This window comes from Cricetulus griseus, chromosome 3 (genome assembly GCF_003668045.3).
Source record: "Cricetulus griseus strain 17A/GY chromosome 3, alternate assembly CriGri-PICRH-1.0, whole genome shotgun sequence".
Lineage (NCBI taxonomy): Eukaryota > Metazoa > Chordata > Mammalia > Rodentia > Cricetidae > Cricetulus > Cricetulus griseus.
Window position 1 is genome coordinate 125,822,057 of NC_048596.1, and position 16,205 is coordinate 125,838,261.

Here is a 16,205-nt window from a genome sequence, read left to right on the forward strand (position 1 = left end):
ACCCTTGTAAATGTTCATTGAATTTAATGAATTTCTTTATGTATGTATATCATATTGGCATGTGTATATGTATTCTATTCACATGCACATGGGCAAACATGTAGGAACATGCCTGTGCACATGTTTGAAGATAAGTGTGAAGGCCTGAAGTTGACATTGGGTATCTTCCTCAATGGCTTTCCACATTAGTTATTAAGACAGGGTCTCTCAGGGAATCTAGAGATCATGGATTCCAGCTATTCTAGCTACCCAGCTTGCTCAGGAGATCCTCGGATTTCTATCTATACTGGGATGACAGGCTTCTACACTTGGCTTTTTAAATGGATTCTGGGGGTTCTCATTTGTGTGGTAAGTTCTTTGTCCATTGAGACATACTCCAACCTTGTGTATCTCCTGAGGAGCATAATTCATACCCATAAAGAAGAAGAGAAATAAAAATGCAAATGTGAAATTACATAGTTTAATTATTTTGGTGTTTCTCAATAAAAATACTTATATACAATAGTGGCGCTTTGGAGACCCTAAGACAAGAGAAGGATTCAGTCTGGCAACATTAGAAGCATTACACTGAAGACCCCAGTGGTTCCTAGCTGCCATTTACAGAAACTCTTACGTATACACTTCTTGCTGTAAACAACCTTACAGGCTCTTCAAAGAGACACATGATGGGCAGAGCTTTAGAATTTAGTGAGATAGCAAGAGAGCTCCCAGAAGCCTGGCTAGATATTGTTATATTGGTACTGCCAAGGTATCTGTCTATCATCATGTTGCACTGTCTTCAAATCTACTGTCTTGAGATTTCTGTACAAACTAGAGTCCATGTGGAGTAGGTGGGAGCCAGGGCTGCAGATGTAATGAGAATAGCCTCTCTCCTCTAGACATTCCTTATGTGGGAGAATTGAAGGCATGTAATTCATTGCAGAAGCATGTTAAGATTTTTCATAGGGGTACATCTTTCCAGAGCAGTCAGTATGTGTTTGAAATCTTCCTAGAGAAGCTGGAGAGCAAAATACTCTGGATGTTTATGTGAGGGTCAAGTGGGACAAAGAAAGTGAAACATTTTATAAACCATAACATTGATGTAGCTTTGCACATCAATGCATTTGAGTATGTGTATATGTTTCCTTATATTGTGTGTATCTTATACACAACTAAGAATGTTTTAAGTTTCCATTACTTAAAAGAAGTAAAAACTTATCTCAAATGTTTCAAAAAATAGTGCAAAGCAAAACCATTAGCATTATATTAATATTTATATCATAAGTATAATTATGCTTTCCAAAAACTTCTATTTTTTTTTTACTTGGTTTGTGTGTATGTATTTTTTTTCTCTTTTCCTTATTCCCTTTTGGCAAGTCCTTATTGCTATTGTTTATTCATTTGCTTTGCTCCATGCTATGTGAACAAATTATCACTGGATATGTCTAATAATCAATACTATATATATTAGCATCCATTATATAGAAGTCTCAATTATTTTTTCATGTTATTAATATGTCAGGAAAACATCTCCTAATTTTTTAAACTCCTTAATCTATATTTCATTCAGTTTATTTATGATAATCTGTAATTAGAAATCCATACTGGGAGAGCTTCCTATTCTATGCCATCAGAAGCAGCCTCTGTGTACCCCCAATGAAGGTTCTGACCCACCCTGTTCTCACAGCACAATTTGCAGGATGGTGACAGGAACATAAACATCGGAGTTTTGGACTCTAAATCACTGTCGGGGCCCTCTTGCTCTTGGAATCTGCATTTCGACATTTTCATTCCCAAGTCGATGACTCTTAATGTAAACACAAAAGCTCCTGCAAATACTCTTCTAAGCCTCCCTGCTGGAAGCTTCTTTCTGGCTAGAGAAGGCATCTAGCCGCATCTCTTTCTGGCTCTGTTGTGCTCTCTGAGACTCATCACAGCCTGGCTTCTCACTGCAAACTCTGCACTTTGATATGGAGTGCTAGAAAATGATTTTCTTTGATGGGGTCCTGAATCCAGTGTGTTTCCAGGCAGAGCCTGCTATCCTATCTTCAGGGAACTTTCACAAGTTCATTAGGCAAGACCTTCCCCATAAATCTAGCGGTTGTCTTTCCAAGGTGCTCTTTTGCTAAAGCCTCCTGCAAAATGCCCAGCATTTCCTTCCACACCTGACTTCTTTCCCCAGTCCATGAACTCTGAAACTGGTAAAGCCACACTTGAAAAATAATTTAATGCCACCATTCCCCTGGTTGTCAGTTACAAGGCCTGAGATCCTTCTGTGGTTGTCTGAGGATGCCTTGCTTGGATTTGTTATTAGTAGACATCGCTATTACTGGGACTCCTGAGTTTTGGAGCAAGAGCAGTCTTGGGGCATAATTCTGACATTGTCACTGGAGACATATGGACATATTACTACAGAGTTAGAGTTAGAAGGACTAAAGAGTAGATAGTAAAAGCCTAAACAAATTAAAACCTCCATTAAAGATGTCTTAAACAAGTTTCCCGTCCTATTTGCACAAGCCCACAATCACACACAGTACTATGAAGACCAAGTGCCATGAGTTTGAGGCCAGCAAGGGCTACATAGCATGACACTGGCTTTGCTCTCCACCTCAAAAAAAAAAAAAAAAAGACAAAACAGAAAGCAATTGGATAAGTTGAGACATTTTCTTTTGAAAGTAAGCCTCATCAGTGTTGGTTGTTGTGCTTGTCTAGGCTTAAGGATTCTGGAAATTTCCATAAAGTAGAAAAGAACTCTCCTCTACTCTTAGCAGATAGTCTGAAACAATAAGAGTAATGCCCTGAGAACCAGACAGCCGTATTTTCAGGATGACAATTCTCAACACTCAGAATTGGAGAGGGCTTGACTGACCGGCTACGTGAATCATTTAAAATCCTCCTGTGAAATGTGGACCCTCTGACTCATTCTTATTTGTTTTATTTTAGCCATTTTTTGTCTTCTTTCCAGTAATTTTTGTATTTACTAAAAATAAGCCTACCCTAAACTTAAACTGGACTGGCTTCTGAGTTTTTTTCTTTCTGTTCCTCTGTCTTCTAGCTGCCCGATCTCTGTGCCAGAATGTTATAGAGAAGGCGTTTTGTTTATTTGAACTAAGCCAGTGACCTTTGCCAGCATTCGAATCATGAGCTGCAAATTACATGGAGTACCTTCCCTGCATCATGAAGAAATGGTATCGAGTTCCAGGGCCGTATGGGACGAAACTGCATTTGCTCTCAGCTCCTCAACATTTAATGAGAGATCCTGAACAACAGATAAAGTTGACATGATATGACAAAGATCCATGGTGGCAGGGAGGCTTTTTTGTCATAATGGTGATGTGCAAACTTCAGAAGATTTAGCCTTCAAGTTTGGACACACTGCCAAGAATGCGGATTCCTTTTTTAAGTGGCCAGATGTCTCATGTCTGTAGAACTGTGCTTTCTGAGACATTTTCTTTATTTGTTGGTTTAGATCAGAACAAGAAAGTACATTGCCTTCTTGAATCTAATTCAAGTCACTTCCCGGGTCTGAGAAGCATACCATACCTTCAGACACCTATTTTTATCATTTAATATATTATGTTGGATTTTTACTGACTGTGTCAAAGCTAGATTTATTTTAGAACATATATATTTCATCTTAAGCAAAGTCAAAATGTTAAAAGTCACTGTATGAAAACCAGGGAATGCGATGGAAAACTAGCAGATTATCAGAAAGTAGTTTTTAAAAAAACCCACAAACACCAAAGGGAAATCAGACAGGTCTTTGATAACTTTGCTTCATTGAGCGCCCTGGGACTGTCTTGGTCATCTCTACACAGCAACAAGGCTACCTTCATGCACAGATTATGGTTGTGACTATCAAGGAGAGAAAATTACTGAAGTACAAGTTTTTTACTTCTTAAAAGAAATTTTATATCCTGTTATTGCAAGTGATACAACACCAAGGAGTTAGGTTCTCACATATTACCATGAATCCTTTTACTCACTCACCTCAGTTCTGAAGAGAGTTGACCAGTTCTCCATTAAGCTCAGGCTGAACTCTCTCATGGATTCACTGGAACTTCATGTGTGTTAAGAGCAGAAATAGTTGACAGCTTTGCTCACTGTAGTATCCATAAAGAGTAGGAAAACAAATTAGTGCTGTTTGCTCCTTATGCATACACTGAGTCCATGGCATGGGGCTTCAAACATTACTATTAACAGTTCTCAATTTGAACATTACAAGCTGATTTTAGTGACCTCAATCACAGATTTGATGGCTGTTGATATTTAAGAGGAAGCATTCCCACAATGCTGAGAGCATTCCTCATGGACATGGCATCATTCCACTGAGAATGGTCCTGTACTTTTTTCAAGTTGGTAGTCTGAGTTAGAACAAATCTCTCTGCCTTTCTGGTTGACACCATGAGGTAATAGTCCTTCATACATTGGAATTTGTTCCTGCACCCATAATGAGCTCCATTCAAACATTTTAAACACATGATTTCCATAATCCTAAATCCTGCTCTTCATTGTTGTTATCCAGCATCGAGCATAGAAATTATGTAAACCTTAATGAACCTGTGAACATTCTCTTCCATGCACTTCCAGAAAGCAAAATGACAATGTCTACAGCGTACCGTAAACATCATCTGCTCCCCCAGGACCAGCACTGTGATTAAACTGCTGAGACTGAAGGCTGGAAGGGGAGTGAGAGATCCTGGGACAGGATGATGTGCAGGGCGTAAGTCTAACTTTAAGTTAACTTTTGTTGTTACTTTTCAGCCAGTGATGGTATTAAAAAGTTGTAGACTCCAAGGAAAATGTAATTCCAAAACTTATGAAGTTCTCCTTGGGTAATTGGTAGAGGATCCAAGTAAAGAAATAGTAGAGTTCTTCAGAGGCCTGGGTGATCTGCTGCCTTGTGTAATAGTTATAGCAAAAGAGAGAGAAAAGCAAATGACTAACTGTCTTGTTCAGAAGGATACTATGTAAGCAATAGACAGCACATTCTGGAAGGAGTTCAGGAGATATGTTTGGAGTACTTACATAGTACCTCACTTAGCCGTCGCTTTACTTCTCTCTCTAAACAATGCTCCATAGTGAAGTTCCCTTCTCTTTATCTTTATATGGATGAGTCAGCCGCTCTCCTCACGAAAGATTAAATGAGATAATGCATATAAAAGTGTTACCTAAGCCATAATGTGTCCTGCTAATGTTACACACTGTCAGGGCCCATTAATTTACTTAGAAACCAAAACAAACAAACTCTAGTTCTTAGAGGTGTGCAGATACTGAATAAGCATTGTAGGCACCTGGGCTCCCTCACTGAATGAATGACATCCTCCTTGAGAAAGGAGAAATGAAACAAAGAGGTGGTGATGTCAGTTCTTACAATATTTTAATTCCATCTCTATGCTCATGAACAGCAAATATGTTAGGGACTTCTTACCTTTCTAGGACCTAGAATTCAAGATTCCAGCACAGTAGAATTAAATTCCATAACTTCAAAGAAAGCCAAGTTGCTCCCTTGGTCCCTATGCTGGACATGCTGGAAAGATAATATGAGGATACTAGAGAAAGAAATCATCTCTGAAGCTGGAGGATGAATGAAGACTTCAGCTAAGTCTGCTTACTGAATCTAGAAACAGCCATGGAAGAGCACACCATTTGGGTTCTCAGAAACCAAGCATATAGGGAGACTAGGATGGGAAGATATGATAGGCCCAGATGAAGATAAGCTTCTGTGAACAAGAGACAAAGACTCCAGATTGGATAAATCAAGCAGCTGGTAAGCAAGGGTGAGTTGGACTGCAGAAAAACACCTTTAGCCTTGAAGGCCCACAGATTCGAACTAATGTCTTAGCGCTATAGATCAAGTCCTTAGAGAAAAGTGTGGCTTAGATAAGTAAGACTGTTGTGGTACAGAGAAGTAAGTTTGAGTCACCTTAGCAACATGGACAATTGGGATAGATAATCCTCTCTGATTTCCCATTGCTTAGTAGGACAATGACTGTGCACATACTAAGTTAACTGAAGATGTAGGATGGTGTTCTCTATCTGTGTGCAATATTAATAACCCCTGGATCTCTCAAAGTTAAATTGGCTAGCCTAATCCTGACTCAAGCCAATTCAATTTAAATCTCCAACTGGGGGTACTTGGACTTCTTTGATTGGTTCAGGTTTCCTAAATGATTCTAATGCAAGCTTCGGAACCATTTACTTACAAGTTTTAAGATAAAAAAGAAATGTGTGAGAAGCTTATGCTCAAATCACTTTTTCTATGGTGACTCTATGAGTCAATGATCTCTAATGGCATCTAGAAATGCATCAAAGGGCAATTATTAGCAAGAGTCAAGCAGTGCAAACTGACAGCATCAAGGTGGCCCCAACAAGGTAAGTACTGAATCTGATTCTTCGCAGTCTTTTCCTTACTAAGAGTAAAGATGAAATAAACTAGGAAGCCACTGCAGTCTGCTTCCTAGGGCTCATGCAAACCTCATCTTGGCATCATCCAAAGGAGACTCAAGGAAAAGCCTTCTCTGTAATTCTCCATAGCATCCTCCTCCCACACTCATTACCACAAATAGTTACTGAACTTCTATTATGTTCATTGATTCTTATTTTGTGTACCAACTATAAAGCTTATATGCAGGCTGTCAGTGGAATTATAGCGGAGTGCTGGAGACAAAGATTCTGTGTCTTTGCTCACCCAATGACTACTTCTGCAAAGTGAAGACTGGGGAGTCCAATGAGATCAAAGACTTAAGAGCTGATAGTGCTGAGAACAGGGGATGTGAGCAAGGATGCTCATTGAAGATTCCAATAATCTTGACTCTGGCACTGTTGCTCTTCTCATCTGTCTTTGCATCTTGTGTCATGATCTCTACCTAGTTCAGTCAGATAGAATGGAGCTGGCCAGAACCTGCCTAATGAACAGAGCCAGGAGAAGTTCATTTAAAACTTAGGATTTACCAACGTGTCAGAATAACTGCCTGGCGGATGAGCAATATGAGCAAAATGGCCTCATAGCGACAGGCATGGAAAGGGATACAAGATGTCAGACTAAAAAGCATTTAGTGAATGCCACAGTTGCTATTCGACTTAAATCTTGAGTCCTAGAATGATGGGGTATGTCAGAAACTTGCAGAACATATTATGAGATGCTCACAACTGGCTGCTCCTTATAGAAAAGCAAGACTCAGACATGCATTTGGGCACTGGGACAGGATGAATTATATGGATGTGAGCTAATAGTTCAAGGCCTGTGTCCTGGAACAAACTTGGACTAAGTCTCTGGAAATGGAACCAAGTTTCTCTAGGCGCCAAGGGGACTTCGTGCTTGGCTGGTGAATATCTAATCGCTTGCTCCCTGAATTCCCCAGGCCTGGGGTCAAGAGGGTTTCCAGGCATTTGGGGGCTGGATCTGAGGTTGGAGTTAAGTGATTCCAGCATCTATATAAAGGCAGAAAGCCAAAGAGATCATCACTATGACTGTTTTTAAACTTCAATTCTAGTATCTTTCCCAAACTACCTTTGGTGTGTGGTTGTAGTCCATCTAGTAGAATTCCCAAAGAAAGGATATTAAATAAGCTATTTCAAGTTGAACAAAGTTAGGTGCTACTTCACAATGCCCCAAAATGACATAATATAAAGATCACAAAAGTATTTATCTGAGAGAATGACTATGTGCATTTGATAGTCTAGAAGATCTGATATTATGGGGAATATGTAATATACTTTAAGTATGTATTGGTATACACAAGAAAGGCATAGCTGCAGTATAGGCACATTATTGATAAACATGATTTTCAGGGGCTGGAGACTCAGAAATTCAGATGACTCAGAAATTAAGAACACTGACTGCTCTTCCAGAGGACCTGGGTTCAATTCCCAGTACCCACATGGCAGCCCACAACTATCTGTAACTCTGGTTTCAGGAGATCAGACATGTTCAATAGCAATGCAAATAAAATAAAGTTAAATAAATAATTTGAAAAATAGGATTTTTGAAAGAACAATTCCTATCCCCTTTCAAAGTTAAAATGGGCTTTCTCATATTCAAATATCTGATAAATATTACACTTATTCTCTTGCTTTACAAGAACCAATATTAGCTGTTAGAAGATATCATGCAGCCATATAATATCACACACACACACACACACACACACACATACACACACACACACACACACACACACACACACACACACACACTCAACAATAAAACAATCCCTAAAGGAGCTGAAAGAGTGCTGTGTTACCCAACATATCGCTGAGCTAGCAGCTAAACAACCATCCACACACTCCCTTTTTGTATGATCAAGTGGTGTACATTTGAAACAATAATGGAACTAAATTTGGAGAGAAGGGGCCCCTAAGTTTCAATTTATTTGTTTCACAATCACAGCCTCAAACTGAAGGGAAAATTACGCAGCAGTTTGATAAATAAAGTCCTATACATTCAAGCACAAAATGCAAAATGAAAACTTTTAGAACTTCAAATAATCAAGGACCTTAGATTAATTCCATCAGTGGTTTCAAGTTTTTTTGTTGTTGAGAATTTGCGGGAGAATTCGGTATGAAAGCACTCTAAGTAGGGCCTGATTATATCAGTGTCTCTATTTCCTTTTAGAACACACATCTGTTGTTGTGGAGTGGGGGGGTGGTGGTGGAGGGAGAGTGTGGTTGTGGTTATTATGGAAATACAGCAAAACCAAATATTTTAAAGCAGATGAGAAGAAACCCACAAACAGTTGGCTCGCAAATGGTGTAACGTTTTCCACACACCCCGACACAAAGGCAGCAGCGGCGGCGGCATGGGCTACAGCAGCTTGCATGGTGGCCTCGGGTTTATCTGTTCCAAACACTGGACTGCTCTAGGTAGTTAACGGCCGGGCGGGAGATTGTTTTTCCTCTTTATTCTCCTCTCTCTCTTTAATTGTTGTTACTCTGTTTTGCCTGAAAGCTGCAGTATCTCACTGTTCATTATTCCCTGCTCAGTCAAATCCTGTCCAAAATTAACTCCTTGTGCCCTGCTGTGTTTTTCCACCTTGCATGTTTACAAGATGCACAGCACGGACCTCTCTGTAGCACTTTTTGATATTTCCATGTAGATTATATGGATAATCTCTTTTTTAAAAAAATAAGTCAATGCTGAATTTACTGGTCTGTTTCTTCAACATTTAAATTTCTTAAGAAAAGCATTCGTAGTTATTGATAAATTGTCCTCCAAACCCCCAAGTTTCATGCTCAGGCTTTTTCCCTGTTATATATATACCCTGTTCCTCAGAACCTGTGCTCAATTGCTGAGTTCTTTTACCACTTTTCTACCTGAGGTTATTGAATGAGTATTCTCACACTTCACACTCAAGCTGGGAGAAAGGGGGAGGGGGGGAGCCAACAGTCAACAATACTCCTGGGGAACAGAGGTTTCTCTTCTCAGTCTTCAAGTCCCAGAGTCTTCAGCTTGAATTAAGGGCGAACATCAGACACACCATAGAGACTGGGAAGTCGCTGTTATAAATTAATGACTATTTGCTGTGCAGTGGAGTGCCTGTTTGTACCACATTTTATTGTGATGTGTTATTCGTATTCAGTGCAACAGTAATTGGGTCTTAAACATGATAAAGTATCTTTAAGGCTGCATGGGTAGCCCAGCTGCCTCCAGCAGGTTTTTAACTCTAGTTAAAGAAGGTTAATCAAAGCTAATGAATCTGTTTTATCCATTGCCACAAGTTTGTCAAAAAAAAAAAATGTGCCAGGAGATGACTGAACTAAAATTCTGATTGTTCATCTGTGAAGGCAAATACACTTTTAGCATAATAATTCTGCAAGTGCTTTTGATGGCCTCGGATCTGGGGATAACTACTACCTGCAAGCTCTGTGTTTTCTTATCTTTCTGCAGCCCATTCTTCCGACTTTAAAAAATGAGAAGCCTTTTGCAAACACAAGGAAGGGAATGCAGTCTCCCACTACAGATTTCAGCACGAGAATATCATGAGACTGTTGCATTCATAAGTTCAGAATAGCTCTGCTCGTTCTGAAAGAATATGGGGAGCCCCCTAATAAAGCCAATTCATTAGAACAAGTGTTTGTTACTAAATCCCCCCACGCAAGACCACAGGCAACCAGAGCCAGAACTTGAAGCAATTAAAGTTGCCTCCCTTCTAAGCAAAGCCTGCATCCCAACTGTCACCCACCGGCTCTATTTTGTTTTCTTATTAGCTATTTGTTTGAAGAATTGAAATTCATAATCTGTCAGGCAGCAGAGGTCCAGTCCATGCCTCCACCCTGTTTGGAACACATTAGGAATACAATAAAAAGTAAAAATTGCCTCTGTCCCTGTATGTCCTTTGCCAAAGTTAGGGAGCAAGCATCCGAACTGCCATACACATGAAAGCCTCAAAAACCTTGCCTTGTTGCATCTGAAAAAACAAAAACAACCCCAAACCAAAAACAGACAAAACTGAAAAAACAAAAAAACAAAACAAAACAAAAAAGCCAACCATGTCTCAGCAATAGGTCAGCCTCCAAAATCTAAATTCACAGTGGTGGAGAGCCTTTTGTGCCCAGCCCATCCTTTCCAGAAAACACCCTCACAGGCACATACAAGCAGGCTTGCATCCTGAGGTGACACCTTTCCCGAAAGCCCTCGGTGCTCTGAACAAGGATGGAATTAGTTGCTTAGCATTTCTGCACCATGGCTGGCAAGGGGAGATGATGCCCTAGAGGAGCCCCCATTGTGGCCTTCTCTGCTGTTTCCCTTCCCCTCCCTTTTAAAAATATCCAGCTAATATTTGCAATGGGGGAGAAAGATGTAAAACAGAGAGAGGGATATGAAGCAAGGCAGACTCACAAAAGCAAAGCCGGGGAACACGGAACAAAACAAAACAAACAAACAAACAAACAAACAAACAAACAAAAACCCCAAGGAGTAGGGCTGGCTTTGGTCGGAAGAAGGCCTACATCTTAGGTTTCAAAGCGTCTTTTTCAGATTCACAGGCACAGCCCCCTTGATGAAAACTAGTTGCTAAATTCAGGGCCCTGTTAGGCCTCAGCTAATTAGAAAAAATGGGCTTTTAAATTTTTTTTCTTTTCCTTTCTTTCTTTAGCACCTTTTCTTTCAAGCACTTAGTCTCAGGAGGGGGATCCCGGCTCTTGGCCGGCTGTTTTGAAAACACGCCTTTGAATGCCTCTCCCTAATTCACGCCTTTTGTTTTTCAGCTTTTGTGTTTGCCAGTTTGACCATATAACGTTATACATCTGGTGTATAGCTTGTTGGGGCTTTTTTCTCCCAGGGTTCCTATGCATTCCCTATAGGACCCTCCTGAGCTTCAATTTGAGCGATCGTGTAACATAAAGGGGCGAAGGAGGGCCTAGGAGGCTGGGGGAGGCCGGGAGGTTGGAGGGGGCAGTGGAGGGGAGGAGGCCTGGAGGAGACACAGAGAGAAATGAGTGAAACATAAAAAAAAAAGTTGAAAAGAATTCTTTCGCTGTCTTCTTTTCTTCTCACTGTAGCGACTGGACCCTGAGTCAGCCGGCGACAAGGCCTCGGTGGGAAAATGACGGGGCTCAGAATAGATAACTCATTGGAATTCTGGCAACATATTCGTAAATAAAACAAAAGTGGGGAGGCGGGCTGGGGGAGGCCTGTGTTCCAGGGGAAGCGCAGAACTGCACCAGGGCTAGGAGGACATTACAGAGCCATTCCCTGCCTCCCCTCTTGCAGGCAAAATCAAAAGATGGCCAAATGGGAAGGGATGGTGACTGCTCTGTCCATGCTTGTGTATTCTTGTGAGCCAGGCTGGGCTGCTGGGAACTGGTCCTTCCTGCAGACCTGAGGATGCTTTTGCAGCCACACTTTGCTGCCTGCAGCAAGCTCAAATCGCCTGTGCTGTTTCTTCTTTAGAGTCTGCCTGGTCTGCTCACAAAAGGGTGGCTATCAGATAGACCTAGGAAAACGGGGCTGTATTGTTATTCTTATTCCTAGCTCCAAGATTTAATTTGCCTCTTAACTTTTCCTACCATCGTGTCTTGTGTACCCCGTTGGCAAGACAGCCTGAATTTCGGAGATTGTGGTATTTATGTCTGTTTCCTGATGTTCAAAGCACCCAGCTTTTTAACTGACTTTTCTTTTAACTGGACGATGGCCCTGCTTCTGGAGACAGTCTCATCTCAATTTTCCCATCTGAGAAATGGCCATAGCCTAACCCTGAAATCACAAGGTTTAGTGCTGAGGCGCCTTGAACACAGTGGGTCTGTTTTATATGGACATTGCACACAACACATGCTTGTGCAAGACCCATTCATTACAAACGCATAGTGTATCTGATGGCTCCGATGCTGTGCATTACCTTAGATTCACTCTGCAAGCTTGGAACTGGCTGCAATAAAACTCACAAGACATAGGATGACAGTGTGTTTGTAGCTGTCATTTAGAGCTAATACCAGCTGCTTGCCCTGTCCCCCCTCCCCATTTCTTTTCTTTTCTGCTGAACAATTCGAAATGCAATACTAGGCATGAAAACCAAACAACCTCCTATCAGGCAAAGCTTAGGAGCTATTTCTGCTTCCCAAATTCAAGTTGCAGAGGGCGGGGTATGGAAAGGATATTTGTTTTAAATATAGAAATGGGGAAAATTCAACTCACTTGTTCAGAATGTCTTGGAAGGTTCTGCAGTTTCATGTATACTTTATTAGTGATATAATAAAACCTTATGAAAAAACCTAAAATAGCTTCAGAATCTACTTACTGAGAAATCCTACTAACTGCCTACCCCCACCCCATTCCCACCCTGTGTATTTGTAAATCAGGTTGCTTGCTGATTAATCCTTGATAAATTTCTCCAGGTGGGAACCTATACCCTTGCCTGTCCTTAATCAATCCAGCCACCTGGAAGATAAAGTGACTCCAAGGGTTAACACAATTAAATTACCAAATGTTTGCAAGGAAATGGTAAAATCGGTTCATTTTTAACAAGAGGTTGAACGAAGAGGCCTTGCTGTTCCAATCAGATGCATCACTTTACAATAGACTAATTTTGAAGAATCTTTTCCCCCTCTGAACACTAATCAGAGAAGAAGAAAATGCCTGCTACTCAGCAAGAAGGTGCCTCACGGCTGTCCTGAGAAAGCAGCTCACCTCAGGAAGATGTTAAGTTCTCAGGGAAAACACATTTACTGGAAAGCCCCTTTCTTGGGAGTTTGGTGTCTGATTTCCTTTTTTGTTTGAACTAGTCACAGAACTTGGAAAATTAAGATCACACTGGCTACTGAAACAAACAAACCAAAAACCCATGGACTCAACTTAAAATTCTTAGATGAATGGTTTAGCACCAAAATGTAAAACTTTCCAGCTAGCATGGGGCCGAGCCTCCACCCTGAAAGGAGCCATGTGTCCCAGAAAAGAGTATCTAATGCCCCAACCATACACCAAGGAGGGGTCATGCTCAGTTACTGTTTTTATTATGTGTTCCAGGGAACCTAAGGAGTGCATACTGTTTTCTGTAAGACTGCTCCCTGGCATGGAGAATACCCAAAGCCCCCACCTCTCCTCCCAGGTCACAAGCCTAGGTCCAAAGAAAATTGTTCTCTCTACTTCTGTGCAAACTGGAGTTCTTACTGATTCTAGATGAAGCAAAAAATTGAGATAAACTTGGTTGCAGGCGACAGCAGCAAACTAAAAGAGACCAATGGCAGTTACCCACTTAGGAAAATAATCTGCCGATTGACAAACTACCTTTACATCTCAGCCACTAACAGCTCTTAAACAAACGGGGGGGGGGGCTGCCAATAACAAACTTGATTTCTCAGGCCCCCAAGGTAATAATAATCCACTAATTTGATTGGCTCCCAGCTGGCCTTCTCTAGCAGTTTCTATTTGGTTTTTGGAGCAGGGAGAATTTCTCTTTCTTTGGAAAAAAAGGGGGTGGGGTGGGGGAGGGGGTGGGGTGAGGGAAGAGTGGGCAATAAAGTTAAGAAGTAGTGTGGAGGGAAAACACATGGAAATTTAATGTGAAAGTTTCTTGTTGCAATAGAGCTGTTAGGCTTGGCACGAAGAAGGCTATCAGATGGCTCCTTTGACATTAGTTGAGCCTTCAGTAAGTAAGACAAGCCTGAAGGATTAGGTTGTCAACTTCAGCCTGTCATCTTTGGAGGCAGGGGGGAAAAAGTGCTTTTCTTTCTTTTCTTTGCCTTTCTTTTTTTTTCTTTTTTTCCCTTTCTTTTTGGTTTCTGATTGTATCTTCTCCACCAGTTGTGAGCTTTTCAGCTGGGGCAAAAGAGACAGTTAATAGGCGACAACCTCAGCCCCACACTGATCATGAAAGTGTAGCCTTTAAAGACCAGCGAGTCAAGCAGGCTGTAAGACTAATCGCCCTGCGCGAGTATGAATTTATCTAAAGAGGATTTCATGTGGAACCCCCGGAGCCGGCCGCCAAACGGATGACTGCACAGTCTAAGAAACTTAGTGGGACTCGTCCCAATCAACTGTCAGGCAGCATAAAAGGTTTGGGGCGCGCTGACTTAAGCAAACAATATTTAGCAATCTAAGGATACCAGAAGGCCTGAGATTTTGCTTTGTCGGCGCTGTCAGGAAATATTGATACATATCAAGTAACACTCCTGGTGCAAAAGGAGGTGTGTTCTCTTGCAGACTATCTCTATTTACAAAAGGGGCTTATGCTCCCAAAAGGGTGGGAGCGGGGAACGTGCCATACCGGGCACTTCACGGGGGACTTTTCCTGCTTTCCCTGGAACCACAATCTAGTGAAAAGAAGAAGACAAAATGAACTGAGCTAAAAATTTCCTAGTTCTATATAAAACTTAAATGTTATTTGAGTTTATAACCCCCCCCCCTGTATTCCCAGCCTGTAACCCCCAAACTATCCTCTGTGGATATTTTTTGTACGTATTTCTCATTGTTTAGCATAATCTGAAGTATGTTCAAAGTGTCTGGGTCTCCAGTGTAAAATGCAATCAGGGATACCTACATCAAGCGTACACAGCACACACTCTAAAGAGGTCCCAGGAGCCCAAACTATTTTTGTTAGAAACTATATCTCCACAATTCTAAATGACTCATCCTTTTAGTGCTTTAAGTACATGGGGAAAAAATCAGAATGTCTCCAGTTGGAAAATTGCAGCGGGAACATTGAGCTGTTACTTTAGAATAACAGTTGAGTTGGAGAGTTTAATTTAAAAACAAACAAACAAACAAAAAAACCACACCGCTCTTTATCAGAACCCTCTAAACATTCATTTGTCTTCAGTAACACTGTGCCAGAGGTGAACTCCTTGAAGATGTTGGTGGTGACAGTGTCAATAAAATACCCTTTGGCCTTAAGCAGAATTCCTAGAATCCTGATTATGCCACTGGAAAGGAACGTGAATTCCACAACAGCGCAATAAACCAGAGGAACTGAAGGAAAGAACCTGCTTGTTCTGTGGGGAAGATTGCTCTCAGTTAAACAAAGAAATTTAGGGTCCCTTGCTTTTCATGGAAATCACATACATATGGCCTTTGAAATTTGTCACTGAAGATGGTTTTGCTCTAAGGTAAAATCCACCACTTTATAGCTTTTCAGCTGCAAGTCTCTGGGCTTTTTTTTCTCCCCCTCTCTTGGCCTGCAGCCCAATATGAATGTATGATCACTAGCGTAATAGTTAAACATCTGAGTCTTTTTGAAGTGCCTTCAATGTTACAATAATGTGATGGTTGATTGCCTAGCAGTCAGTTTGGAAAAAGAACTACCTTCTGCCCCCTAGTGGTAGAAATTAATAAGAGCGGCTTCATTATTCCAGCCACCTCAGTTTCCAGTATCAATACTTAATGCTGCCTGGAATTTGTTAATTCGTTCCTTTATAATCAGTAATGTGTGTCTTTTCTTTCTTCCCTCGAGAAAAGGGAACTCACTACGTTCTTGGACTAACCTTGAACTCTTAATCTGATAATCCACCTGTCTCAGCTTCCTGAATGGTGAGGCTTAAGGTGTGTGCTCTTGCCTTGGCCCATTCTGCATTTTAGACAGTGCACGTCAATCCTGAGTGGACTGCTTCCTGTGTTACAGCATCATGTTTTGTACATCCTCCACACTCTGTACTTCCCTGTTAAACAAACAGGCATTGTAGCTAATGTAACATTCTTCCTGGGAACATTCTGGACTGACTTAATGGGGGATATTAACCAAGCAGTGGATGGTGCTGCCAAAATTGTGAACCAAGTGCACTTATATGCAAAGAAA

At 41.1% G+C, this 16,205-nt stretch overlaps 1 protein-coding gene across 1 annotated transcript in view; it reads left to right on the forward strand.

Annotated features, from left to right (window-relative positions):
• LOC107978894 overlaps positions 1-4,478 on the forward strand; it is a 54,225-nt gene extending 49,747 nt beyond the window's left edge. The window contains exon 7 of the mRNA XM_035442457.1: positions 3,035-4,478. The gene's annotated coding sequence lies outside the window, so the exon portion shown is untranslated. The remainder of the gene's footprint in view (positions 1-3,034) is intronic.
• Positions 4,479-16,205: the final 11,727 nt, after the last annotated feature.